This window comes from Salmo salar, chromosome ssa07 (assembly GCF_905237065.1).
Source record: "Salmo salar chromosome ssa07, Ssal_v3.1, whole genome shotgun sequence".
Lineage (NCBI taxonomy): Eukaryota > Metazoa > Chordata > Actinopteri > Salmoniformes > Salmonidae > Salmo > Salmo salar.
In genome coordinates, this window is record NC_059448.1 from 40,492,188 (window position 1) to 40,519,748 (window position 27,561).

Here is a 27,561-nt window from a genome sequence, read left to right on the forward strand (position 1 = left end):
ATGGACTCTGTGTGGCTGGCTCATGTCCCTGGGAGAGAGAAAGGGGGGGACGGAGGGAGGGAGGGCGAGAGAGAGAAAGATACTGTAGATAACAAGGTAGAGAGTGTGGGCCTGTGTGTATCTTCTTTACGTGAGTACGTGTGTATTTAGGCCAAGCAAGTGATAGTGGGAACAGTTATTTATAGAGGAGACAGAGGTCAGGAAGTAGAGAAGTATTGATCTTGATAGGTTTAAAGACCGATCGCAAACAGACCAAGAACACAGAGTCATTGAATGTGCACACACGCGCACAGACACACACACACACACACACACACACACACACAGACACACACACACACACACACACACACGGAGAGACCCAAGGGAACAGGGTGTCAATATCTGTCATTGATGGAATAGCTTTAGGGTTGTAGAAGTAGTACTGTAAACCCAGGCCCTTATTTCACAGTAACTACATTACCTATGTGATCTTGCATACCGGTTTAAAACTGCATATAGAGGAAAAAAACCTATGCAAACTAGAGGAATCCATTTTCCAGAACACTATAGAGCAGCTTTTGTTCTTTCCATCGAAATGGGACGTGTTCTCTCTCCTTTTCTTCATCCCTTCTCCTCTTCAGAGACACTGAAAGGCACATGAGACCAGTTCAGGCGTAAGCACGGCTGTGTGTAATGTGTGAGTGTGTGTGGTTGTGTGTGTACATGCATGTATGTGTTTGTGTGCACGCATGCGTGCGTGTACAGATGGTGAGCTGAGTCCACAGGCAGAACTGAGTTAGCCAGGTGGAAAGTGAACAGCCCAACAGTTACAGACTGGCTGACATCCACTGCAGCACTCCACTATTGCTACTGTCAACAATACACTAATACGGTATTACCCCAGTACTCTACAGTATTACTACAGTCAACAATACTATAATACAGCATTACTACATTAATCTACCCTATTACTACAGTTAACAATACTCTAATACAGTATTACCACAGCACTCTTCACAGCACTCTATAACTTCAGTAAATATTACTCTAATACAGTATTACTACAGTCAACAATACTCTAATACAGTATGATCACAGGACTCTACACCAGGGTTTTCCAACCCTGCTCCTGGAGAGCTAACCTTCAATCCAACCCCAGTTGTAACTAACCCGATTCAGTTTATCAACCAGCTAATTGTTAGAATCAGGTGTGCTAGATTAGGGTTGGAGCGAAAACCTACAGGATGGTAAACAACACTCACTGTTACAGTAATACTACAGCACAACACTCCCACATTCCGATAGCTACAGAACAATCAGAAGAAATGTGTCAAATAAAAGTGTAATAATAAAGCTTTGTAGTAAAGTCATCCTCCAACGAAGGCTGGTTTCGCCTACTTGCAGAGGGATGCGCCAGAAGGATGGCTCTCGTTTTACAGGCTCCTAACCAATTGTGCTATTTTGTGTGTTTTTTTTTCGCATTGTTTCTAACTTATTTTGTACATAATATTGATGCTACCGTCTCTTATGACTGAAACTAGCTTCTGGATATCAGAACAGCAATTTTTCACCTCAAAATGGATGAAGATTTTTTCTTTAGTGAGTCTGACACAAAGGATATAATGCTGCTCCCAGACAAGGCCCAAATCCCTGTCATTCGCATGAAGAAAAGAAGGAACTACAGGGGGCGGAGATCAGGGTGCCTTGAGAGAATTAGTTGGCGAGTGGGTAACCCGCCTCTACCATCCGTTCTATTGGCCAATGTGCAATCACTGGAGAATAAACTGGATGAGACTATCCTACCAACGGGACGTTAAAAACTGTAATATCCTATGTTTCACCGAGTCGTGGCTGAACGACGATATGGATAACATGCAGTTGGTAAGGTTTTCCATGCATCGGCAGGACAGAACAGCTACGTCCTGTAAGACAAGGGGTGGGGCTGTGTGTCTATTTGTCAATAACAGCTGGTGTGTGATGTCTAATATTAAGGTAGTCTCGAGCTATTGCTCACCTGAGGTAGATCACCTCATGATAAGCTGTAGACTACACTATCTACAAAGAGTTTTCATCTATATTTTTTGTAGCCGTCTATTTACCACCACAAACTGATACTGGCACTAAGACCGCACTCAACGAGCTGTATAAGGCCATAAGCAAAGAAGAAAATGCTCATCCAGAAGCGGCGCTCCTAGTGGCCGGGGACTTAAATGCAGGCAAACTTAAATCCGTTTTACCTCATTTCTACCAGCATGTCACATGTGCAACCAGAGGGGGAAAAAACACTAGAACACCTTTACTCCACACACATAGACACATACAAAGCTCTCCTTCGCCCTCCATTTGGCAAATCTGATCATAATTCTATCCTCCTGATTCCTGCTTAATAGCAAAAACTAAATCAAATCAAACTTTATTTGTCACATACGCCGAATACATGTGTAGACTTTACCGTGAAATGCTTACTTACTAGCCCTTAACTAAAAGTGCAGTTCAAGAAAGAGTTAAGAAAATATTGACCAAATAAACTAAATTGAAAAATTATAAAAAGTAACACAATAAAATAAGGAGGCTATATACTGGGGGTACCGGTACCGAGTCAATGTGCGGGGGTACAGGTTAGTCGAGGTCATTTGTACATGTAGGTAGGGGTGAAGTGACTATGTATAGATAATAAACAGCGAGTAGCAGCAGTGTAAAAAACAAATGGAGGGGGGGTGTCAATGTAAATAATCCGGTGGCCATTTCATTAATTGTTCAGCAGTCTTATGGCTTGAAGCTATAAAAAAACTATATATTTTTTTGAACCGTTATTTAAATAGGCAAGTCAGTTAAGAACAAATTCTTATTTACAATGACGGCCTACACCGGCCAAACCCTGACGACGCTGGGCGCCGCTCTATGGGACTCCCAATCACAACCGGTTATGATACAGCCTGGATTTGAACCAGGGTGTCTGTAGTGATGCCTCTAGCACTGAGACACAATGCCTTAGACCGCTACGCCACTCGGGAGCCTTTTAAGGTGTCTTTTGGTCTTAGACTTGGACCTCCGGCACCGCTTGCCGTGCGGTAGCAGAGAAAACAGTCTATGACTATGTATAGGAAGAGGAGGGCCGAACAGGCCCCAATTAACATCAACGGGGCTGAAGTGGAGCAGGTCAAGAGTTAAGTTCCTTGGTTTCCACATCACCAACAAACTATCATGGTCCAAACACACCAAGACAGTCGTGAAGAGGGCACGACAACATATTTTCCACCTCAGGAGACTGAAAAGATTTGGCATGGGTCCCCAGATGCTCAAAAGGTTCTACAGCTGCACCATCAAGAGCATCCTGACCGGTTGCATCGCCGCCTGGTATGGCAAATGCTCGGCATCTGACCGTAAGGCGCTACAGAGGGTAGTGTGTAAGGCCCAGTACATCAGTACATCACTGGGGCCAAGCTTCCTGACATCCAGGACCTATATACTAGACAGTGTCAGAGGAAGGCCCAAAAAATTGTCAAAGACTCCAGTCACCTAGTCATAGACTGTTCTCTCTGCTACCGCACTGCAAGTGGTACCGGAGCGCCAAGTCTAGGACCAAAAGGCTCCTTAACAGCTTCCGCCCCCAAGTCATAAGACTGCTGAACAATTCATCAAATGGCCACACGGACTACTTACATTGACCCCATTGATCATTATTGTTATGTCATTTTCTTGTGTTACTTTTTGATTTGATTCGATTTTTTTTATACTTTAGTTTATTTAGTAAATATTTTCATAACTCTATTTCTTGAGCTGCATTGTTGGTTAAGGGCTTGCAAATAAGCATTTCATTTGAACTCACAATCCTTTATCACTATGATAAATAAAATAGTTTTTCTTGAGTTTACTTTTAACAGAGATGAAATTCACTTTGAAGTGCAACGTATAGAAATACAGGTGAAATCAGTCATTGACACAGACATGGTGGAGTAGCAGTAAGCTTGGAATGCTATGAACCATGCGGTTGGACGTTCAAATCCCAGGTGTGGATATGTTGAATAATAATTTGTCTGTAAATGAAAGGGCGCAAGGGAATCACGTGTGTCAAATATGTTGAAACCATTCTATGTTAAAAACACCATTTTAATGCGTGGGTGTCCATAACCTAAGTTCTCAAGTTGGAGATAAGTTTGGGCCAACCAAAAATGTTATGTTTAGGTAACACTTTGACCGAAAAGTTTTGTAAACTATAAAAGACTGTGGAACCAGTTACTAAATCATAATTAGTTGAATCAACAACAACAAAAATTGTGTACACAGATGAAAACATACATGCTGCCTCACAACATAACACAGCGGTAAAGAGCCCACCTGTTTGGAAGGATGGGTGGTCTCCTGATAGCGTCTCATGGTACACGATGTGTACCCCTTGTTCATCAGACACACAATGCACACAACCAGCAACCAATGCTCAACATCAAAACACCCGATACCCGACTCCTATCTCTTCCTCACAGCTGCAGTAGCTGTCTTCCTATGGTGCCTGTCCTCCCTCCTCCTCAGAAAGTAAACTGTCACTCCTCTCTTCTCTCCCTCCCTCTTTTCCTTCCTCTCTCACACCCTTCTCTCCTCTGCCCAACTGTACCACATATGCAGTCAGTCCCAATAACCCTCTGGCCCTCGCCTGCTCCTGCCTCAGCCAATCCTGTGAGAGAATGCTCCTAGGTGCTCCTCCACTCGTCGCTCCACCGAGGTGGGCAGACAGACAGGAAGCATTTATATAGAAAATAGCCTGTTGCTAGGAGATGCAGGGGCAAAGAGCAAAGTGAGTCCTACACAATATAAATAGTTGTTTGGGTTAAATTGGACGCAACAACGCGTCATCCCGTCCTACGCGTTTCCCTTTTATTATTAATAGTGTGAAAAGACGGGAAAGAATAGAAGTGGGTTATTTGCATTAGTACAGTGCTCCCCACACGTCACAGTAGTCTCAGTTGTCTAAATTGGCTTCATCCTCTCCTCGTGTCCTCTCTCTTTCATCTGCAGTGACACTGAAGACACAGCTGAGAGCAATGGGACGAGGCTTTCATCAGGTATTTGCATTCACCAGTACAACTCTTTCTCATGAGTAAAAAATGAATAAGAAGGAGTGATGAAGGACAGGATATGAGCAGAAAGATGAGGAGAGGAAGCCACGTTAGACTATTGAGAGCATGGCATTGCATTCATCAATCAAATATTTTATAAAGCCCTTTTTAGAGCAGCAGCTGTCACAAAGGTCTATACAGATAACAAGACATCGGTATTCAACTTTTTTTCAGGTTTAGGAATTAATTCCGAATGGGTAAGGTAAGGGTTAAGGTTTGGGATAGGGTTAAAAAAATATATACTGCTCAAAAAAAATAAAGGGAACACTTAAACAACACAATGTAACTCCAAGTCAATCACACTTCTGTGAAATCAAACTGTCCACTTAGGAAGCAACACTGATTGACAATAAATTTCACATGCTGTTGTGCAAATGGAATAGACAACAGGTGGAAATTATAGGCAATAAGCAAGACACCCCCAATAAAGGAGTGGTTCTGCAGGAGGTGACCACAGACCACTTCTCAGTTCCTATGCTTCCTGGCTGATGTTTTGGTCACTTTTGAATGCTGGCGGTGCTTTCAATCTAGTGGTAGCATGAGACGGTGTCTACAACCCACACAAGTGCCTCAGGTAGTGCAGCTCATCCAGGATGGCACGTCAATGCAAGCTGTGGCAAGAAGGTTTGCTGTGTCTGTCAGTGTAGTGTCCAGAGCATGGAGGCGCTACCAGGAGACAGGCCAGTACATCAGGAGACGTGGAGGAGGCCGTAGGAGGGCAACAACCCAGCAGCAGGACCGCTACCTCCGCCTTTGTGCAAGGAGGAGCAGGAGGAGCACTGCCAGAGCCCTGCAAAATGACCTCCAGCAGGCCACAAATGTGCATGTGTCTGCTCAAACGGTCAGAAACAGACTCCACGAGGGTGGTATGAGGGTCCGACGTCCACAGGTGGGGGTTGTGCTTACAGCCCAACACCGTGCAGGACGTTTGGCATTTGCCAGAGAACACCAAGATTGGCAAATTCGCCACTGGCGCCTTGTGCTCTTCACAGATGAAAGCAGGTTCACACTGAGCACGTGACAGACGTGACAGAGTCTGGAGACGCCGTGGAGAACGTTCTGCTGCCCGCAACATCCTCCAGCATGACTGGTTTGGCGGTGGGTCAGTCATGGTGTGGGGTGGCATTTCTTTGGGGGGCCGCACAGCCCTCCATGTGCTCACCAGCGGTAGCCTGACTGTCATTAGGTACCGAGATGAGATCCTCAGACCCCTTGTGAGACCATATGCTGGTGTGGTTGGCCCTGGGTTCCTCCTAATGCAAGACAAGGCTAGACCTCATGTGGCTGGAGTGTGTCAGCAGTTCCTGCAAGAGGAAGGCATTGATGCTATGGACTGGCCCGCCCGTTCTCCAGACCTGAATCCAATTGAGCACATCTGGGACATCATGTCTCGCTCCATCCACCAACGCAACGTTGCACCACAGACTGTCCAGGAGTTGGCGGATGCTTTAGTCCAGGTCTGGGAGGAGATCCCTCAGGAGACCATCCGCCACCTCATCAGGAGCATGCCCAGGCGTTGTAGGGAGGTCATACAGGCACGTGGAGGCCACACACACTACTGAGCCTCATTTTGACTTGTTTTAAGGACATTACATCAAAGTTGGATCAGCCTGTAGTGTGGTTTTCCACTTTAGTTTTGAGTGTGACTCCAAATCCAAACCTCCATGGGTTGATAAATTGGATTTCCATTGATTATTTTTGTGTGATTTTGTTGTCAGCACATTCAACTATGTAAAGAAAAAAGTATTTAATAAGATTATTTCTTTCATTCAGATCTAGGATGTGTTGTTTAAGTGTTCCCTTTATTTTTTTGAGCAGTGTAGTATAAAAAAAAATATTGTGCCTAGTACTGGGAGTGAACACACGACCCTCAGAGCCAGAGCTTGTTGGTTACGTCTATCCACTATCCCCATCCGCAATGCCCTAGCAAGCCGCAAGCCTAGTTAAAACTTCATTGGGATAGGGGGCAGTATTTTCACGTCCGGATGAAAAGCGTGCCCCAAGTAAGCTGCCTGTTTCTCAGGCCCAGAGGCTAGGATATGCATATAATTGTTAGATTTAGATAGAAAACACTCTAAAGTTTCTAAAACTGTTACAATTATCTCTGTGAGTATAACAGATCTGATATGGCAGGCAAAACCCCAAGGACAAACCATCCCAAAAAAATACATGTTCAGCTTACCACTGTTTTCAATGGCTAGTACTATAATTATAAGCTCAAATCCTCCCAAATTGCAGTTCCTAGGGCTTCCACTAGATGTCAACAGTCTTTAGAAAGAGTTTAAGGCTGGTTTTTGGAAAAATGGCCCAGAAATTGTAGTTTTTCTAGGTGGCTCCCATTTTGGCTGTAGTGTTTCCAAGCGCGTGGAGGAAAGCGCGTTTTTTCTTATTTCTCTCTGGTAATGAACATACTATTCTCCGTCTTAAATTGTATTGTTTATTTGTGTATTAGGACACCTAAGGTTTGATTATAAACGTTGTTTGACTTGTTTGGAAAAGTTTATTAGTAACGTTTGGGATTCATTTTGTATGCATTTTGATGGAGGGAAACTGAGTGGATTATTGACTGAAGCGCGCCAGCTAAACTGAGTTTTTATGGATATAAAGAAGGACATTATCGAACAAAAGGACCATTTGTGATGTAACTGGGACCTTTTGGAGTGCCAACAGAAGAAGATCATCAAAGGCAAGGCATTTTTTATATCACTATTTCTGACTTTCGTGTCGCACCTGCCTGTTTGAAATATGTTTTTCATGTGTTGGTATGCGGGGCACTGTCCTCAGATAATCGCATGGTTTGCTTTCGCCGTAGAACCTTTTTGAAATCTGACACGGCGGCTGGATTAACAACAAGTTAAGCTTTATTTTGATGTATTACACTTGTGATTTTATGAAAGTTAAATATTTATAGTAATTTAATTTGTATTTTGGCGCTCTGCAATTTCACCGGATGTTGTCGAGGTTTCCCGCTATCGGCACGCCTATCCCAATGAGGTTTTAATGTTGCTCCTAGTGGCCGCTTTTGAAGGCATCTCCCTACGCCCTGGGGATCTGGACGAACGTCAAATATTGCCTTGGATCTCGAGTGACCTGGCTGGACACCCAACCTAAAACACCAAAGAGCAAGCAATGCAGATGTAGAAGCACAGAGGCTAAGAACAATTCCCTAGAAAGGCAGGATCCAGGCTCCAAGGGGTGGCCAGTCCTCTTCTGGCTGTGCCGGGTGGTGATTATAAGAGTACATGGTCATTTAGGCAAGATCCTTGCTTAAGATGTTCAAATGTTCATAGATGACCAGCAGCGTCAACAGTTTTACACCTCAGGACTAAATGTCAGTTGGCTTTTCATAACCGAGCATTCATATCAGGAACTGAAGAGACACTGTGGGATGAGTGATACATTCTCTTCTTCCCCTGAGACCTACTCTTGCTGAACTAAAATAGACACATATACACACTCCCATATGGGACAAGAATGGAATAATGTCAGTAACCCAATATTTACCTCTTTACACACGTTTCCATTGATATCATTTTTTTTGGAATGTATCCCTATAAAATCAATGAGAGGTGCAGAACCAAGATGTTTCATGCACATGTTTATGCACATTCACACACATTGTTCAGCCAGTGCTAGTGTCATTGTTCCTGCTATCAGTACCAAGCCTCCAGATTCTACAAGGGCTCAATACATTCTCCTCCTGCCAACACAATCTCTCACAGACACGACACATTGTGGAAGGTTGTGATTGACTGGTCGATCAGTGTGTGCATGTCTGTCTGTCCGTGTGCGTGTGTGTGTGTTAAGGCTTCGCTTCTCCTACAAACTGTAATCAGTCTGAATGTATCATACAGTGCCAGCATGTCTGTACACTATAGAGAGACTTTAGAAAATACTTTGGAAAATTAAAACGTTTTGTGTGTGTGCGCACGTGACTGTGTAAGCCACTGTCATAGCAATCTTTCCAGAAATAAGATACATGATCTACAGTATTTTACCCACAATTCTGATCTGTCCTTTTCACAATCAATTATGAAAATCCCGCTACAATAATCTCCAGTTATTCACCATTTACTGCAGTCTACAGAGTTCCATAATATCCTACTGTATATCCTATAGCATCACCATCATCTCTAATAATAACTAAGGGAAGAAAAACGGGGACACATTCAACCGAAATGTGCCTTCCACATTTAACCCAATCCCCCTGAATCAGAGAGGCATGGGGGCCTGCCTTAAATCGACATAATCGGTGCCCGGGGAGCAGTTGTTGTTGGGGGTTTACTGCCTTGCTCAAGGGCAGAATGGCAGATTTTTCCAATTTTTCCAATTTGCCAGCTCGGGATTTGAACCACCAACTTTTTAGTTACTGAGGTTGACACAGATCTAGAATGAGTTTATCCTCACCCTATTCCTAACCTTAACCACTAGGGGAGAAAACCACCAACCTTAGATCATTGTTTAGGCATGCAATTTTATATTGCTCCGTAATTGCCTGGGTCTTAAAGGAAAACCAGCCACCTACAAGGAAAGTATTGAAGTATTTCCTGATCAGACAGACAGCAGTAGCCCCATCTGACCAGGGGAGAGGGGGAGGGAGAGAGGGGAAGAGGGGGAGAGGGGAAGAGGGGGAAAGGAGGAGAGGAGGGGATACGCACACAAGCACTGGATCAGTCCGGTGGAGAAGTGAGAAGTAGCTTTATTGATTTCTCGCTCCGTCAGTGTTCATTCAGTACGGTTAGAGAAAGAAGTAGCATCCCTCTCCTCCCTCCCCCTCTCTGTACTGCCCCGAAGTGTTCATTCAATAAAGGGTTAGAAAAAGAAGCATGTTCTCCCTTTCTTCCCCTTCTCTGTCCTACCTAGGATCCCCGGGCACCCCTCTTGTGGTCCCATTCTGTCTGTGAGATCATCTGGGGACAGGAGGGAGACACCAGTTTAGAGGACATTCACCTCCAGTCTACTACAGTACCTTTAAGCTTTCTTCTCTATCATCCTCCACTATCTCTCCTCTTCCTCCTCCTCCTCCCCCTCTCTGCCGGGGGGCTAAAAATAAATGCGAGGCGGTGGTGATGAATGAAAAGAGTGCATCACCTACGCTTGCGGGCTTCATCGACACATCCCTCCATCCCCCTCTCATTCCTCCCTTCTATTCCTCTATCCAACCCGTTCTATTTTGATCAACAAGGCTAGGCTGTAATGTAATTTCACAGTGAGGCTGGGGCGTACTGAGCCTTTCAGCACAGCATAATGGCCTCTGCCAGGCTAAAACTTTAATCACTCTAATTAGCAAATAAACAACATACAGTACTAACATAGACACACACGCACACACACACACTAACCTCCGTCCCGAAGGCACGCCATGCTAAGTGAAGGCTCGTTTACACTCGCATCGCCAGACAGGAAGCGTCGCCGGATCAACATCACAGCATTAAAGCATCATTGGCATTTTGGACACACATTGCAGAGACTAGTTTACCCTGGCATAATCTTCATGGTAAGGCAGGGGCAGGAGAAGACGGAACCCACAAATTGACTGAAATGTACAGTAGCTTGAATATTCTCACGGTTTGAACCGATGTACAACAAAGTGAAAGAGTCCCTCTAAAATCAGTTACATTGTCTCTGATTTGAGTTTCTGCTTGCAGGGCGCAAAAAAAGAGTGTCCTAGTATGATACAATAAGTGTCCAGTCTTTTACAATCTGATGGGGCGACTTAACTCAGCTGTTGAGAATGAGTCCTGCATTGACAAGCTGACTCTCTGTGTACGGCTGGCTGTATGTCTTCTTGGCTGGTGGTATTTCCGCTGCCATCTCCAAAACAGCTGTAGCTCCTATTGAAAGAATCAAGCTTCTGCTTCAGGTGCAACATGCTAGCAAACAGATCACCGTTTCTACAAGTTCTACATTACGCAACACTTTTTGGTGGGGTCCTCACCCAGATTCCCATTGTAGCCACAAACTCAACCATGATTCTTTTTAACACAACCTTTTCAAAGAGGGAGAGAGAGGGAGTCAACGGAAACATTATTTATCTATAAAAGGATCATTCAGATCATTTTTCTCTGGGTGTTTTTTTGTTGTTGATCTCTTCCACTCTCTCGTCCTCTAGCGTAGAGGAGAGTATGGTACTGTAGTCGTCTCCCTCCCTCAATAACAGTGACCCCAATCTGTGTCTTTGTCCTGAGTCCCCTTACCCTAACCCCTACTAATGACAACTCAACGACAGTCAAGCCCCCTACCACCACTCAACATCCAGGTTAACTAGACAGGTGTTGTATCTACTCAATACAGCTGAAAAAAATGAATATTCTGCTTCTAGTCCACATATGTGTTCTCTCCCTCTGACCACACCATAGTTAGCTGCGTATGCCGTTGCAATATATATATACACACATAGGTTTTAATACCATGAAACATACAGAGAGGCTAATGATCGCAGAGAGAACCTCCTGATCTTCTCCGTGGTTGGATGGTGAGTCTCAGCCAAGTAACCATTAAGTTAACCAAGTCTACAATGTGCGCTACGTCCGGAGGCTTTGAGGTTCTCTCATCCGTCAAAGACTTCTCTCAAACGTCAACATTGTTTATGGCGATTTTCCTGAGCTTCCATTAAAAACCTACAGGTCTATACGTTATATTATGGTCCGGCTGGGCTGTTTTCCTAGAAGTACAGCAAGAGCAACTTTAAGTCAAAATAGAGTCCCCTGGGCTGTACCCTTCATTTTATTGAGTTCTCTGGTAAAATCATTAGAGAAGTAGCATTTGAAACGGAGCAGTGTTCCTTTCCATGGTTCAGGATTTTAAACTGTTTACAATTTTATCCAGGGACAGCTTTAATGTATCATATAAATAACAGTCATTTAGGAGACACTTTTATTCAAAGTGACTTATAGTTGACACACGATACGGTAGACCACTAAGGAATCAAACCAACTCTACTCCAGTGATAGAGACTGTGTGCTAGTCACTACACGCTAATTAACTGAGCCATGAGAACCATCCAGTTCTAAACAAGTTACCAGTAACAGAGTCCCGTGTGGCTCAGTCCGAGTCCCGTAATGGCAGCGCATGGGCGCTTGCAAAGTCAGGGTTGCGGGTTCAATTCCCACGGGGGACCAGTGTTGAAAATGCATGCACTGACTAGTCGCTCTGGAACACGTCTGCTAAATGACTCTAATGTAAAAATAAGTCCCTGGGCAGAAGAACAGGATGAATTGGACCACCACTGAACCAGAGGGGAGTGAGTAAGCAGTGAGTGTACAGCTCATGAAAATCTAATGAGCAAACAGAGAGCCTGATATGTCCTACTACTAACTCTCTCTCTGTGTTTTGTTCATTTAGATAGAAAGAGAAAAATAGAACATGTAAAAACTCTCAGGGGAGGATGACAAAGGATGAAGGGAGCATGATAGAGGATGACAGAGAAAGAGGACAGATGACGGACGATGGGGAGGCAGGGCTGCAAAACAGAACTCTGTTTGTCTGTGTGTTATTAAATGACAGACGAGGCAATCTACCTAATTAGAGGATGATGATGCAGTGTGTTTAATTTACCATGAATGAAACACCGCCACTGGCAATGCCCTTCTCTTCTCTCTCCAGTTTCTCTCTCTCCGTGTATCTACAGCCTCGATCTCCATCTCTCGCTTTCAGTATCTCTTTCTTCAGTATCTCTCTCTCTCTTTCTTCAGTATCTTTTTCTTCAGTATCTCTTTCTTCAATATCTCTTTCTTCAATATCTCTTTCTTCAGTATCTCTCTCTCTCTCTCTCTCCAGTAGCTCTCTTTCTTCAGTATCTCTTGCTCTCTCTTTCTCCAGTATCTATCTCTCTCTCTCTCTCTTTCTCCAGTATCTCGCTCTCTCTTTCCAGTATCTCCCTCTCTCTCTTCAGTATCTCCCTCTCTCTCTCTCTTCAGTATCTCTCGCTCTCTTCAGTATCTCTCTCTTTCTTCAGTATATACATATATATCTCTTCAGTATCTCTCTCTCATCTTGCCCTCTTCTCTGTGTCTTCCTTATCTCTCTCTGCCCTGCTCATTGGTGCCATATACAATAGTGATGCGGGGTTAGACTTATAACCCTCATATCTCTCTCGCTTTCTCCAGTATCTCTCTCTCTTTCTTCAGTATCTCTCTCCATTATCTCGCTCTCTCTTCAGTCTCTCTCTCTCTCTTCAGTATCTCTCTCTCTCTCTTCAGTATCTCTCTCTCTCGCTCTTCAGTATCTCCCTCTCTCGCTCTTCAGTATCTCCCTCTCTCGCTCTTCAGTATCTCCCTCTCTTCAGTATCTCCCTCGCTCTTCAGTATCCCTCGCTCTCTCTCTCCAGTATATATATATATATATATATATATATATATATATATATATATATATTCATCTTGCCCTCTTCTCTGTGTGTCTTATCTCTCTCTGCCCTAATCATTGGTGTCATATACAATAGTGATGCGGGGTTAGACTCATAACCCGCAATCCCCGTGGTTATATCCACGGGGCGGGTGGGTTTAGGGTCATGAAATATTGTGTGGATGAAGGGTGGGTGGGTGGTGGGCGGGTTGAATAAAGACAAAACAATGCATTAAAAATCCATAAATGGATCATTCTTGAGCAATTAATATCTATAGGTTACATTTAGGCTTTTACGCTCAACAAATACACGCCAATTGCCAAATGCTTTTGGGAACTTGGGCAGAAAGAATTTACGTCGATCCACTGAGATAAAAGGACAATGTCGGAGTTTCATTCAATAAGAGAAAAGCTGCGAAATGGAGAGTTGAAAAGAAATAGATGGAAGGCCAGAACAGTAGCCCAATGTTTGGGAAAGATTTAATGAAGTGGTAAAAGAGGATGGTAGCAGTGTTATGTTATGTGTGATGATTATGAGTTGCTATACAAAACTCGACAGTCACAAGACGGGGACTTCACAATGACATGTCAAGGGAACTGTAGGCTACTGTTCAAATGGAATTGTAACTGAAATCTGGAAACTGACTGTAGGTCTACAACCTCTCACAAAGCCTAATATAATATTAACCCCTGCAGAATTAAGCATTTCTTGCAGTAAAATTATACACAAAATGTACATTTTGACTCGGGAACAAGAGTGGAGAAATATGATTGACTTATTTCAGCATCTTGAAAGAATAAAGGTCTATAAAGGTGCTCTCTTTATCAGCATCATAAAAGCTGATAGTACTATCAAATACATAAAATCTGCATCCAAGCCAAAATCAGGTCAGAAACATGTTGGGTAGTTTTCACAGCTTTTCATTTCTCTAAAACGAGTCAAACTGTCAAAATTTAGCATGACAAATGTGTAGTTTTTTGGGGGTTATTGCATTTTATCCCCGGTCCCTAAACATCTTTGTAGCGTGAGAGAAGCAGAGAAGGGAAAACTTTACCAATGTCAACTAGATTGAATCATTCATTCATTCTATCGATTTATGACATTATTCTGGTGAGCAAGGACTTATTTAGTATTCTAGGGCAACAAGTAATGACAGAAGAGATGCTGCATGCATCTAACTATAGACAAGTTGACTAACAAACAGCCTACCAAAATGTCAGAAATCTGAAAAGGCACGTCAAAACATCGCTTCGTCATCTCTGACTGTACAGCGCATTTTCTATATTAGCGGGTTAGCGTCAGGGCATCAGATTTTCACTTGATCACATATAGTTGGGTGTTTGCGGAGGGGTTATTAGCAATTGCAGTTGGGTGTGGGTGAACAAACAGCTGACCCACACATCACTAACACACACACACCACCTGGTCAAACCTGTATGTGGGCCCTCCACTCAGCCCCAGTGCTCCCTCAGATGGCCTTCATTACGGCTCTAATGCACTTTTAATAATGTGAAGACTATGGGAGGGTAGGAAACCACTGGGGCCTAATGCAGTGTTGTGCCAGATTACCATTCACAGCTCTATGATTCATTCATAACTAGCGTAATAGTTGTTTTATGATGCCCGGGGCCACGGTAATATCATGCTCTATCGATAGCTTCATATCAATGTAGGCTCCTTCACTGTCCAAATTCATGGCGATTACATTTTCACTTCCAACCTAGTGCCAGCAGAGATAACTACCCCTTCCTATCTCTCTCTCTCTCTCTCGTAATTTAAGCTCTGGTTTTCAATCAGTTCCATACCAGGACTTGGGACGACCTTCTCTCTATCGACTTTTTTTTAGTTTCTCCTCGTTAGGGGAGATTGCTAACGATGTGGGGTGCTGCTTTACACCTGCAGGTGGAGCTGTTATCCTGACCTGGGCCTGTATTCTAGGATCAGTTTTGCATTATATTAAAAATGGACAGGTGGGTACCTGATCCTAGATCAGAGCTTAGACTCTGAGGTGGTTTATGAATACGTGCCCTGGGCTGTATTAGTGTAACAGTCAAACGCTCCTCTGACCCAGCTTGAAAACAACACATAAAGCAGGGAATTTACTGCCTCTTCCCAGACTCCTTCTCAGGGCGTTAAGACACTTAACTACCCCTCTCTCTGGACTCTGGAAAAGACCAGACACGGACCTGAGTCTTGGGCTGCATTTCATTCCAGATAGTTACTCCCTTCCCTTTCACCAATCCAGTCATCTTAGATCTACAAAGGGATGTGAAAGAGGGCAAAATCCACAATGCAACAAAACATTTTGCAATGAAATCCAACCCAGAGCTCACAGACACCCTCCACTACCTGTTATTGTGGAGAAAGGCCAACTGGACACGGGATTGGAGGACAGACGCTGCCAGTCAATCCCCAGGACCCTCATCAGGCCTCCTTGCTCCAGTGAGAATTGGGCCTGAAGCCTGAAACCCTGACACTTTATAGGAGGGAGGAAGAGAGACGGGGCTGTTGCTGCTAGACTCCTGGCATAGATTCATTAACTCTGGTCGGGGGGGGGGGGGTGTCAGACAGCCAGGAGAGGAAAGGCAGGGCTGCTGGAGGTTTGCTTTTATCACTTTTGAATGCTATATGATCAGACTCACATTCAGACACAGATGTGCAGACACACACACACACACACACACACACACACACACACACACACACAGGTGCACCTGCGTTTGCATGGGTACACGCACAAACACACACACAATGGATCTGGAGGTAGTTTTAACAGTGTTGGCTGCTAAACAGGATCTAGATGTCTTGCTAGTTACCCCCCCCCCGAGGGTTTCAAGGCCTTCCAAGCCCATTAAGAAATAATGGCACATTCATGCTGGCCATAGAAAATACTTAGCGTGACGGTAATTGCAACCATGGGGTTGGCGTTTCTGTGACTCACACATATCGGTCTTGTCCAACACTTCCCTGTGTGAAAATGCAACACGTTCAACTGGTGAAGATGATGACAAAGTTGTGGGTTCGATTCCTGCATGGGTCACACGTACTGAATGTATATAAAGTTAATACGAGTCCCTTTGAATAAAACAGTCTGGTAAATGACAGTTATAAATGTTTCATAAATGACAGGTGAGGTTGATCCCAATATGTCTGCCATGGATTTTTTAGCAGCTCTCATACATGTTATGAATATTGACACATTCCACTGTGTTTACTACAGTCTGCTTCCACACACACACACACACACACACTACAGGCCTGTGTGTTACATTCCCAGTGTAAATCTTTTACAGCACCAGCAGGTCTGACTGACTGCTAGTATATCCTGTATCGACCAAGACCTTTACAACCAACCAGTGGCTCCATATAGTAAATGTCCATGCAAAAACACTCAATGAAACGCATCTCTGAAAGGGACTCCATGTGTTTTCCTCAATTTCACCATTCAACAAAATCAGTGGCACCACAGCAGCATTCACACACCACATGATTACATGTTGGAGCGATGGGTGAACAATGGAAATCCTGAGGGAAGAGCGACCACATATGTTGACAGAGCTGTAAAACACTAGGAGACATACACGCTGCAACAGCACAACCCTGCCTCTGTAACGCCAGCCACTGGATAGGAAAACCCACAGACGACTCTAGAGAATGGACGGACTACAGTGGACACATCGATAAAACCTGGTTGCTAGAAGCCCAGAGTCGGGACTGGGGCTGAAGCAGGAGAATTAAACTGGGGTATGTGTGACTGGAGCTAGGGCTGGTGTATAGGGGAAGGGACGAAACAAGGGAACAGGTGTGTGCGTCACCCAAATAAACAAGTCCTTGTAAGGAATAAAGGCCTTGGAGAAGAGGGAATATGTTGTGAATGGGCTGCCCCTGTATGAGTGTCTTTAGACTGTTCTGAAAGGACCCCTGGCTGAATGACATGACGGACAGGCCTGCGTCACACCGCACCCACACATCATGACCACACCACTACACTATGGAAGAACGAGAGAGAGAGAGAGAGAGAGAGAGTGAGCGACATAGAAAGCGGGAGAGAGAGAGAGAGGCCTAGACAGATAGAGCCCTTGGCTGAGTGACAGACAGATAGCCCTCTCTCCCTCCCCTCTGCCCTCCCTGCGCGTCACGACTGGACCACTCTAGGCCTGAAGAGGGCCCAGGGCTCATCTGCATAACGAGGTGAGACAAAGCCGGCTGGCCAGCAGCTGCTACGCGTGGCCTCAGCTGTAAACAACAGACACAGGGCCAGGGAACATTTACATCATCATGTACATCAGACAGTCAGCTGTAAACAACAGACACAGGCCCAGGGAACATTTACATCATCATGTACATCAGACAGTCAGCTGTAAACAACAGACACAGGGCCAGGGAACATTTACATCATCATGTACATCAGACAGTCAGCTGTAAACAACAGACACAGGGCCAGGGAACATTTACATCATCATGTACATCAGACAGTTCGCGACATCTCACGAGTGCAGTTATTAACCAATTAAGGTCTCGAGAAACGATTTGTCTCAACTTCAAATTAACTTTTGTCTGTAATGTCTTTTTCGTTATGTGTCGGCACCCAGTAAGACTAGCTTTCGCCATTGGCGTAGGCTAACGGGGATCCTAATAAATATAAACCCGAATACATGTAAAACTTTGACTCACTGCCACATTGACTCTGTACCTTAAGAACATTATTCGCCACAGGTCTCCTCCTTTATTTAACATCTGTCGAGGGCTCCTCCATCCTCTGTCTCCTTGCTCCATTCTTCAGTGCAGTGCGTTCTTATCTAATCGTGTGTGTGTGTGTGTGTGTGTGTGTGTGTGTGTGTGTGTGTGTGTGTGTCAAGATTTTTCCTGACAGAGACTGAGGGGTCCCAAGAAAGCATGTACCACTGGGAGCTTCCTTCCTAGAAGCTGGCCTCGCCCTTGACCTCTTCTTCTGAAGAATACATCTTATATCTCAGCCACCCCTAGAGAGGGTGAGAGTGAACAAGAGAGGAGGGAGAAGGAGGAGAGAGAAGAAGGGAGAGAGAGAGAGAGAGTCTGCAGAGAGACAGCACTCGGTGTCCCCGGAGGGATTATATAAACCAATCTTCTCCCTGGAGGAAACATGATCCTGCACATCTGATCTGGGTTCAGTCATCATGCTGAAACACACACTCACTACATCACAACTCCTCTCCTCCCTCACTCTCTCCATCTAGATTCCTCCTCTCCCTCTCTTACTCCCCCTGTCCCCCACACTCTCACTCAATCTATACTCCCCTACCTCACTTTCACATCATTTATGTCACTCTCTCTCTTCCTCCTCCTCCCTCCCTCACTCTGCATCTGTTCCTTCTCACCATCACTCCCTCACTCACAGTGGAAGTCATGTTGATGGGTTGCGTTGAAGGGACCCTTGGGACGGGCTGATGACTCACAGAGAGAGACCACTCATCTACGTCCCCATGGGCCATCAGCTGTGCTTGCTGATGCTAATTGTGTCCGGCCGCCTGTCCGTCTGTCTGTCGATCAGCCTGTTCTGGGATTGCTTATTGATCACATTATCTTCCTGCGTCATTCAGTACCTCACAGACCTGCTGTGTACTGGGGGAGGTGAAAAGAGACGAAAGAGATGGAATGGTTGGAGAGGAAGAAGGGGTGAGGTGAGGAAGAGGGAAAGGGATGTGAAGGGTGAGGTATAGGGGAGAGGTTGGTATGACGGAGGGAGGAGGAGGAGGAGAGGCTGTGGGAAGGAGGAGTGGGTAGACCACATGTTAGGAGCATGTGGATCTAGGTAACACATCTGTTGGGTCAGAAGAGGCATTCAACTCAGAGCCTGGACATCGTAATCATCTGTCTGGGGTATTTACAGTTTGAAAACTTACCAACCTACAGGCCCATTAAACTTGAATGATTCTCAATCAATGCTCTGAATTAGTATAGCGTCAATACCTTAAAAGCTGCTAGAGGTGGAACATTGACATTTTACTACAGTATGAATCGAATTTACTCTACAGAATTGATGACACGTTTGCGTGCAAAGTGCATCTGGTGTGATTTTCCTGACCTTGCCCGCCAGTTAAAATTACCCGTACGAGTGTATTTAATTTCTTTGTTACATTTTCTCTGAGGTAGTGAACAGCAAAGTACGCAGTAGGCAGAAATTAGAGAGCAGCTTCCAATTGGCTCATTCATCTCCCCCCCCCCCCCCCCCCATGTCATTGCTGTAAATGTGAACGTGTTCTCAGTCAACTTCCCTGGTACAATAAGGGTTAAATAAAAAATACAAATACATTTCAAAACATATCCAGGAAAAACGCACCAAAAAAAATAAAGCACTACAATAACATCAAAATGTGACATATGGGCTCGTGCCCACATCGACTTTGTAAAGACGGAGGCCACCCTGAAACAGGCATATACGGGCACCTTTTTCCATCTGGGAAATGTTCACTTTTTATGACAGAGGGTATTACTCCACAGATGAATTTAACAGAACCAGACAAATCACTGGCTCTTTGTGCTCCGTGAGAACAGTGATGAACCAGAGACAGAGGTCAGATCACTACACAGACAGACAGACAGACAGACAGACAGACAGACAGACAGACAGACAGACAGACAGACAGACAGACAGACAGACAGACAGACAGACAGACAGACAGACAGACAGAGAGAGAGAGAAAAAGCAGGTTAAAAGTCTGCTATTTGGCACTACTCCCATTGATGGAACTACCACGTTAGAAAAAGGCCTGGATTGACACGAATGTGGTGTACTACCATGGACAGACAGACAGAAACAGAGTCGTACACAGAGAATAGGACAAACCCATGTTAAGCAAGGAACACACGTCTAGACAAGACACAGGAACATTTGAAGTATAGTGTGCACTAAAACAGACATGTAAAAGTATCAACGCTGGGTGAACCAACAGAAGATGATGCACTGTAGGTGCTTCACTCTCTGACACTGGCCTGACTCTCTATCCCCCTCTAGACCATGACTCATGTTGTTGCTTCCTGTGAGTGAGTGTGAGTGACATCTGTCTTGTGTGTGTGTGTGTGTGTGTGTGTGTGTGCGTGTGTCTGGAAGCCCTCTGTCCCTGTCCAGTCCCCAGGGCAGGTACAGTCCCTGTGGCAGGGCTACTGAGAGGGGCAGAGAGGGGCTCTGGTTGACTGTGATTGGGTTAGAGCAGGTCTAATGGCCTGGCTATTGAGGAGCTACATTAACCCTTCTTACCCCTTGCCTGGACACACCACTGATTACATTGGGAGCGGTAATAGGGACGTGTCTGGTGTCCTAAATCTCTTCCATCAGGATGAGCAGACACCCAAGCAGCAGGGATCAGTGGTCTACAGGGACGAACACACTGACAAACAGTCATTATCTCAGCTCCAGATACGGATACATCAGTCTAAACTCAGTCCAAAGATAGACGTTCTGGCCTCTGTTTCAAAAAGTGGTTTCTGTTTTCATCAGATTTGATTTGGATTCATTTCCATGACAATGCTGAAAAACACCTAAAGTAGACAGACTCCCTCTGGTCCTATATAAATCAACTACATATCCCATGGTCCCGCCCTCTCCCAAGCTGCCTGCGTCATCAACACCAAGTCCCACTGTGCATCAGATGCAAACAATTACCCTCCTGACCTCAGAAACACAAAGAATGAGGTTGGACTGTGTAGTCGGCCCCATCTGCTGCGGTGCACCACATACATACGTCAATGGATCGTTTCTCACTTGTCACAGAACAGTCTGAATCACAGTTTAAACATTTTTACACAGACCAAATGAAAAACACACAATCCCACAATGCAGTAAGGAGGTGAAAAACAGACCTGAGCATGAGGAAGGTAGAGAAAAGCAGGTTATTGTTTTTTGTCATGTTCTGGAGGCAGCTCTGCAGAGTGGTCAATAGCTGGCAGAGCCACAAACTCGGATTTTAAATGTAACCCAAACGTTAACCCTAACCATACTGCTAACCCTAATGCCTAACCTTACATTTTTGTTTTCATGAATATTTACAATATAGCCAATATTGACTTTGCAGCTGGCCTATCTAAGGGGAAATCGCTTAGTTCTGCCTCAAGGACAAGACTCATGACAGCAAACACAAACCTGCTAGAGAAAGAGGGGGAGATGAAGAGAGAGAGAAACAGAGAAAACAGAGACACAAACAGACAAAAGGAGAGAGAGAGAGAGTGAAAGAGAGAGAGAATGAGAGACGGACAGAGGGAGACAGAGAGCGAGAGCGATTGAGAGGGGGGAGAGGAAGGGGGAGAGAAAGGTCACCTTCAGTAAACTAGGGAAACCTAGTTTGCTGACCACGATGACGTGTGTGTGGGCTGAGGTCACAGCCTCACGACACAACTCCTATAGGGAGACTGTTCCATCTCTATTAGATGCTTACATGGTACATGATTATGTACTCTACCGTGCACCTTAGAGACTGCCGCCCTATGTCTATAGTCATTGAACACTGGTCACTTTAATAATGTCTACATACTGTTTTACCCATTTTATATGTATATACTGCATTCTAGTCATGGCTCATCCTATATAACTACTTCTGTACACAGCTTTTCTACTCATATACTGTCCATACTGTGTCACGTGTGCTCCCTCTCCAGCCTCGAGTTAGGTGCATAATGACACACACCTGGACTCCATCACCTCCTTGATTACCTGCCCTTTATATGTCACTCCCCTTGGTTTCTTCCCCAGGCGTCATTGTCTCTGAATGTGTTTCATATCGGTGCGCTGCTTGTTTAATTAATTTATTAAACATATTCAGTCCCTGTACTTGTTTCCCGACTCTCAGCGCACTCGTTGCAGAATGACGCCTCACCAAAGGGAAGCATCAGGGAGTTTTTGTTTTCGTGTTGGAGGTGATGTCGGGTCCGGGTGTCAGGACCGAGGCAACCGGGGAGGTCTCAGCCGGCTCATCAGGCTCTCACTCAGTCGTTTCGTCAGATTTCTGTGCCTCAGCGGAGGCGACCGGTCCGCTCCTGCTCCCTGGGATCGTCCGTGTGGTTGGCGTCCTGCGGCTGGTGCCGAACGCGCGGGGAGGGAGTACTGTCACGTATGCTCTCTCTCTCCGGCGCTCTAGGTCGCCATGTTCCCGCGCCTTGGCAGGGGTGACCGGTCCGCTCCTGATCCCAGGGGTCGGTGTCCTGCAGCTAAGGCCGCGCGTCGGGGAGGGGGGTACTGTCAAATGTGCTCCCTCTCTGGCCTCTGGTTACGCGCATAATGACACTCACCAGGACTCCATCACCTCCTTGATTACCTGCCCTATATATGTCACTCCCCTTGGTTCCTTCCCCAGGCGTCATTGTTTCTGGTTCTTGTCTGTGCGTTGTTCGTGTTTTGGATTGTTTTATTTATTAAAACACAATCCCTGAACTTGCTTCCCGACTCTCAGTGCGCTCGTTGCATACTGTCTATACACCATTCACATACATACAGTACAAGTCAAAAGTTTGGACACAACTACTCATTCAAGTGTTTATTTATTTTTACTATTTTCTACATTGTAGAATAATAGTGAAGACATCTGCTATGAAATAATACATTTGGAATCATGTAGTAATAAAAAGTGCTTTTTTTAAATGAGATTCTTCAAAGTAGCCACCCTTTGCCTTGACAGCTTTGCACACTCTTGGCATTCTCTCAACCAGCTTCATGAGGTAGTCACCTGGAATGCATTTCAATTAATTAACAGGGGTGTCTTTTTAAATTAATTTGTGGAATTTCTTTCCTTAATGTGTTTGAGCTAATCAGTTGTGTTGTGACAAGGTAGGGGTGGTATACAGAAGATAGCCCTGTTTGGTAAAAGACCAAGTCCATATTATGGGCATAGCACTTGATGGTTTTTGCGACTGCACTTGAAGAAACTTTCAAAGTTCTTGAAATGTTCCGCATTGACTGACCTTCATGTCCTTATTTCAGCTGTTCTTGCCATAATATGGACTTGGTCTTTTACCAAATAGGGCTATCCTCTGTATACCCCCCTATCTTGTCACAAAACAACTGATTGGCTAAAACGTATTAAGAAGGAAAGAAATTCCACAAATTAACTTTTAAGAACGCACACCTGTTAATTGAAATGCATTCCAGGTGACTACCTCATGAAGCTGGTTGAGAGAATGTCAAGAGTGTGCAAAGGGTGGCTATTTGATGAATCTCAAATATAAAATATAATCTTGATTTGCTTAACACTTCTTTGGTTACTACCTCTACAATGTAGAAAATAGTCCCAAAAAAAAAAAAAACCTTGAATGAGTAGGTGTGTCCAAACTTTTGACTGATACTGTATTTATTTATATTCTGCACTCTGACATTGCTTGTTCTTTATTTTATTTGTTTTACTTTTGGATTACGTGAATATTGTATTGTGAAGCATTGCTGCATTGTTGGAGCTGAAAACATAAGAATTTCACTGCACCTGCAATAACATCTGCAAAACTGTGGGCGCAACCAATAAACTTTGATTTGATTTTGTGCACAATTACATACAAGTCATCACTGTGCTGTGATGGTCGCCTGAGGGTTGAGTGGGACCTATGTGTTCTAAGTGTGCATTGCATGTCTTTGCGCATGCGTTGGCGTGTGCATGTACACTACCGTTCAAAAGTTTGGGGTCAAATTTTTTGGTCCATTAAAATAACATCAAATTGATCAGAAATACAGTGTAGACATTGTTAATGTTATAAATGACTATTGTAGCTGTAAACGGCAGATTTATTATGGAATATCTACATAGGCGTACAGAGGCCCATTATAAGCAACCATCACTCCTGTGTTCCAATGGCACGTTGTGTTAGCTAATCCAAATTATAAAGTGGAGTGGGAGGCCCCGGTGCACAACTGAGCAAGAGGACAAGTACATTAGAGTGTCAAGTTTTAGAAACAGATGCCTCACAAGTCCTCAACTGGCAGCTTCATTAAATAGTACCCGTAAAAAACAAGTCTCAACGTCAACAGTGAAGTGGCGACTCCGGGATGCTGGCCTTCTAGGCAGAGTTCCTCTGTCCAGTGTCTGTGTTCTTTTGCCCATCTTAATCTTTTCTTTTTATTGGCCAGTCTGAGATATGGCTTTTTCTTTGCAACTCTGCCTAGAAGGCCAGCATCCCGGAGTCGCCTCTTCACTGTTGACGTTGAGACTTGTTTTTTTACGGGTACTATTTAATGAAGCTGCCAGTTGAGGACTTGTGAGGCGTCTGTTTCTCAAACTTGACAATGAGTGATGGTTGCTGATAATGGGCCTCTGTACGCCTATGTAGATATTCCATTAAAATAATCTGCGGTTTACAGCTACAATAGTCATTTCCAACTTTAACAATGTCTACACTGTATTTCTGATCAATTTGATGTTATTTTAATGGACAAAAAAAGTGTTTTTCTTTAAAAAACAAGGACATTTCTTAGTGACCCCAAACTTTTGAACGGTAGTGTATGTACACTATGTATCACAGCTGGATGCCTGAGAGAAACTGTCTATATTTGTTATGTTGTGTGTCTCACTGCATGCATTCAATTCTATCTAGCGGGTAAAATGTATGTATGTGTTAGAATTTTGCCATTTGGAAAAGGCCCTGCTCTTCCATCTAAGAGAAATTAAAGGTCTGTTAAACATTGGCCCTGAATCAGTGTAATTTTCATAGAAAACGCCAGACTGGAGATGATAGAATCATGATGCGTGGTTTCCGCAACGTGCACCCCTTCACTTAATTTGCCAAGCCGCATTAAGAGGCAATCCAATGGCTTCATGCATCCAATGGCTTTATGCACACACACACCGTTCCTTCCACTGGTTCCCTCTAAGTGGAGCGTTTCCCGTGCTAATGGCAAGCCAGTCTTAGGTTACTGGCGTCGCGTAGCTCTTTACTGCCATTACTGTCAGAGAGCATCACATCACGTGCGTCACGGCTCGCCAAAGCGGCATCCTCCGTGACCTTCGATCCCCTTTCACTGCCTAATGATTGACGTGGTATGTGGCGTGAACGTTAGTTGAGTCATTGACTTCTCATGTAAAAGTGAAGATTGAGATACAGGAACTCCATTTACTTTATTATCCCTACTGTAGGCCTATGAGTTGCATGCCTCCATCTCTGAGAAGAATGGATGAAAATCTATTCCATAATGTAGGCCCTATTTCCTTTTGCGGCAAAATATTATAGAATCATATAATATTATGAATGATCAAAATCCATCAGTAGATAAATAAAATATCTCCAAACTCCATAGTCCAATATCATCCAGCATATTTACTATTGAAATTATAACAGTTTGTATTGAAGGGTTGTATGGGTGCTTTCGGACTGTACTTTTTGCTGTTCGTTCCTGTTTTAGTCTGACAGCTGTTTTAGCCGACGTGGAGGGGAGGATATGTTCTTGATTATCTAAATAAACACAGAATGCGCTGTGTTCAGAGGAAGAATGGCTCTTGGACAATTTGTGCAGGATTGGAAGTGTCAACATTTTAACTGAGGGCGTGTGGGTCTCAGTGGAACAGCCAGAGTTTAGCCAGGCATTATACAAACACTCTGCCTCTGTTAGCTTAGATCGCTGGAGCTGAGGGAGAGAGGGAGAGAGAAACAGAAGAGAGAGAGAGAGAGAGAGAGAGAGAGAGAGAGAGAGAGAGAGAGAGAGAGAGGAGGAGGGAGATGGAGAGAAAGAGAGATAATTCACCCAACCCTGAGTGAACTCATTCAGTTTTCTTACAGTCCTGAGAGAAGCTTAATAAGACACAGCTGGAAGCTACACAGACACACACACAAAACTAATCTAAACAGAATTTCTGCACGATCACTGTGCAGTGTTCATGGTCGTTTTTAAATCGTACTGTACACACATCTCATGCAGTGGCTGCATTGGAAAACTGTATTCAAAAGACAACGACCAACCCATGTTTCATATGACAGATTGATTGATGTGCATACAATCAATCAGTGTTTTTAACCTCGTTGTCAGAGTGTTGGGCCAATAACCGAAAGGTCGCTGGTTTGAATCCCTGAGCCGACAAGGTGAAAAATCTATGTGCCCATGAGCAAGGCACTTAACCCTAATTGCTCCAGGGTCGCCGTTGATAATGGCTGACCCTGGCCATGACCCCTCTCCAAGGGTGTCTCAGGAAGAGCTGGGATATGCAAAAAAAAACATATTTCAAATTCCCACGTGAAATAGGACAAATATAATCACCCACCAAATTCTTATCATTATAGCAGCATATTGGTCTGAGAGATGGAGAATAGAATGATACACTAGCTTAGATGATTAGATCATTGTTACATGGATGAAACAACAGGCATATAATCATCTCTGCTAATATGATTTCACTCAGACAGTGGGTGAGCACCCAGAAGGTCAAGCAGCCCAAGCCATTCATGGAAAGTGTTCAGGCTTCCTGGAAACTGTGTTGGACCCGTTACGAAATGGACCCGGTACTTTCCTCCCCGGACCCTACCCGAATAAATAATTTCAAAAAAATATGGAAACCCGGTCCGAACGGACCAGAGGACAACCAGACCCGGCACCGTAAAGACCCAGTCGGGTCCTATCCGAGTGAGGGAAGCAGCAGAAAAGCATTTCTTTTTGAGCTACCTTACTAACTGAAGCTGTTAATGCAAAAGCAGAGGGAGAGGGAAACAGAAGCTCTAGCAGAATGCGGGGGAGGGACTGTGTGGTGTGTATGAGTGGCGCAACATGCAAGCAGGGAGGAGGGAGAGCAACAAGCTTTCACAGTCTCACTGCAGAATTAGACGTCCAAACCTTTATGCATAAAAGTCACATTTCGGCACTAATTCTTAATGATTAAGTTAAGGGTTAAAGTTTGGGATAGGGTTAAAAAAAAAAATACATATACAATGAGTGCCTAGCACTGGAATTGAACATACAACCTTCGGAGCTCACAGCTTACGCCCATCCACCATCCCCGTCCACAACACCTTAGCAAAACCTCAAGCCTACTCGATGGTAATAGTGCTCACTGTTGCCCCTAGTGGCTGGTTTTGATGGCATCTCCTGACCTCCTGCTAGGTTATTTATCATCCAATCTGATTACGTAGTACATATATTGACTGTAACAAACTGAAAAGAGAAGGAGGCTAATTGAGGCT

General features: G+C 44.4%; 1 protein-coding gene across 2 annotated transcripts in view; it reads right to left on the reverse strand.

Annotated features, from left to right (window-relative positions):
* LOC106609188 (cGMP-inhibited 3',5'-cyclic phosphodiesterase A) overlaps positions 1–27,561 on the reverse strand; it is an 80,589-nt gene that overhangs the window by 35,366 nt on the left and 17,662 nt on the right. The window lies entirely within an intron of this gene.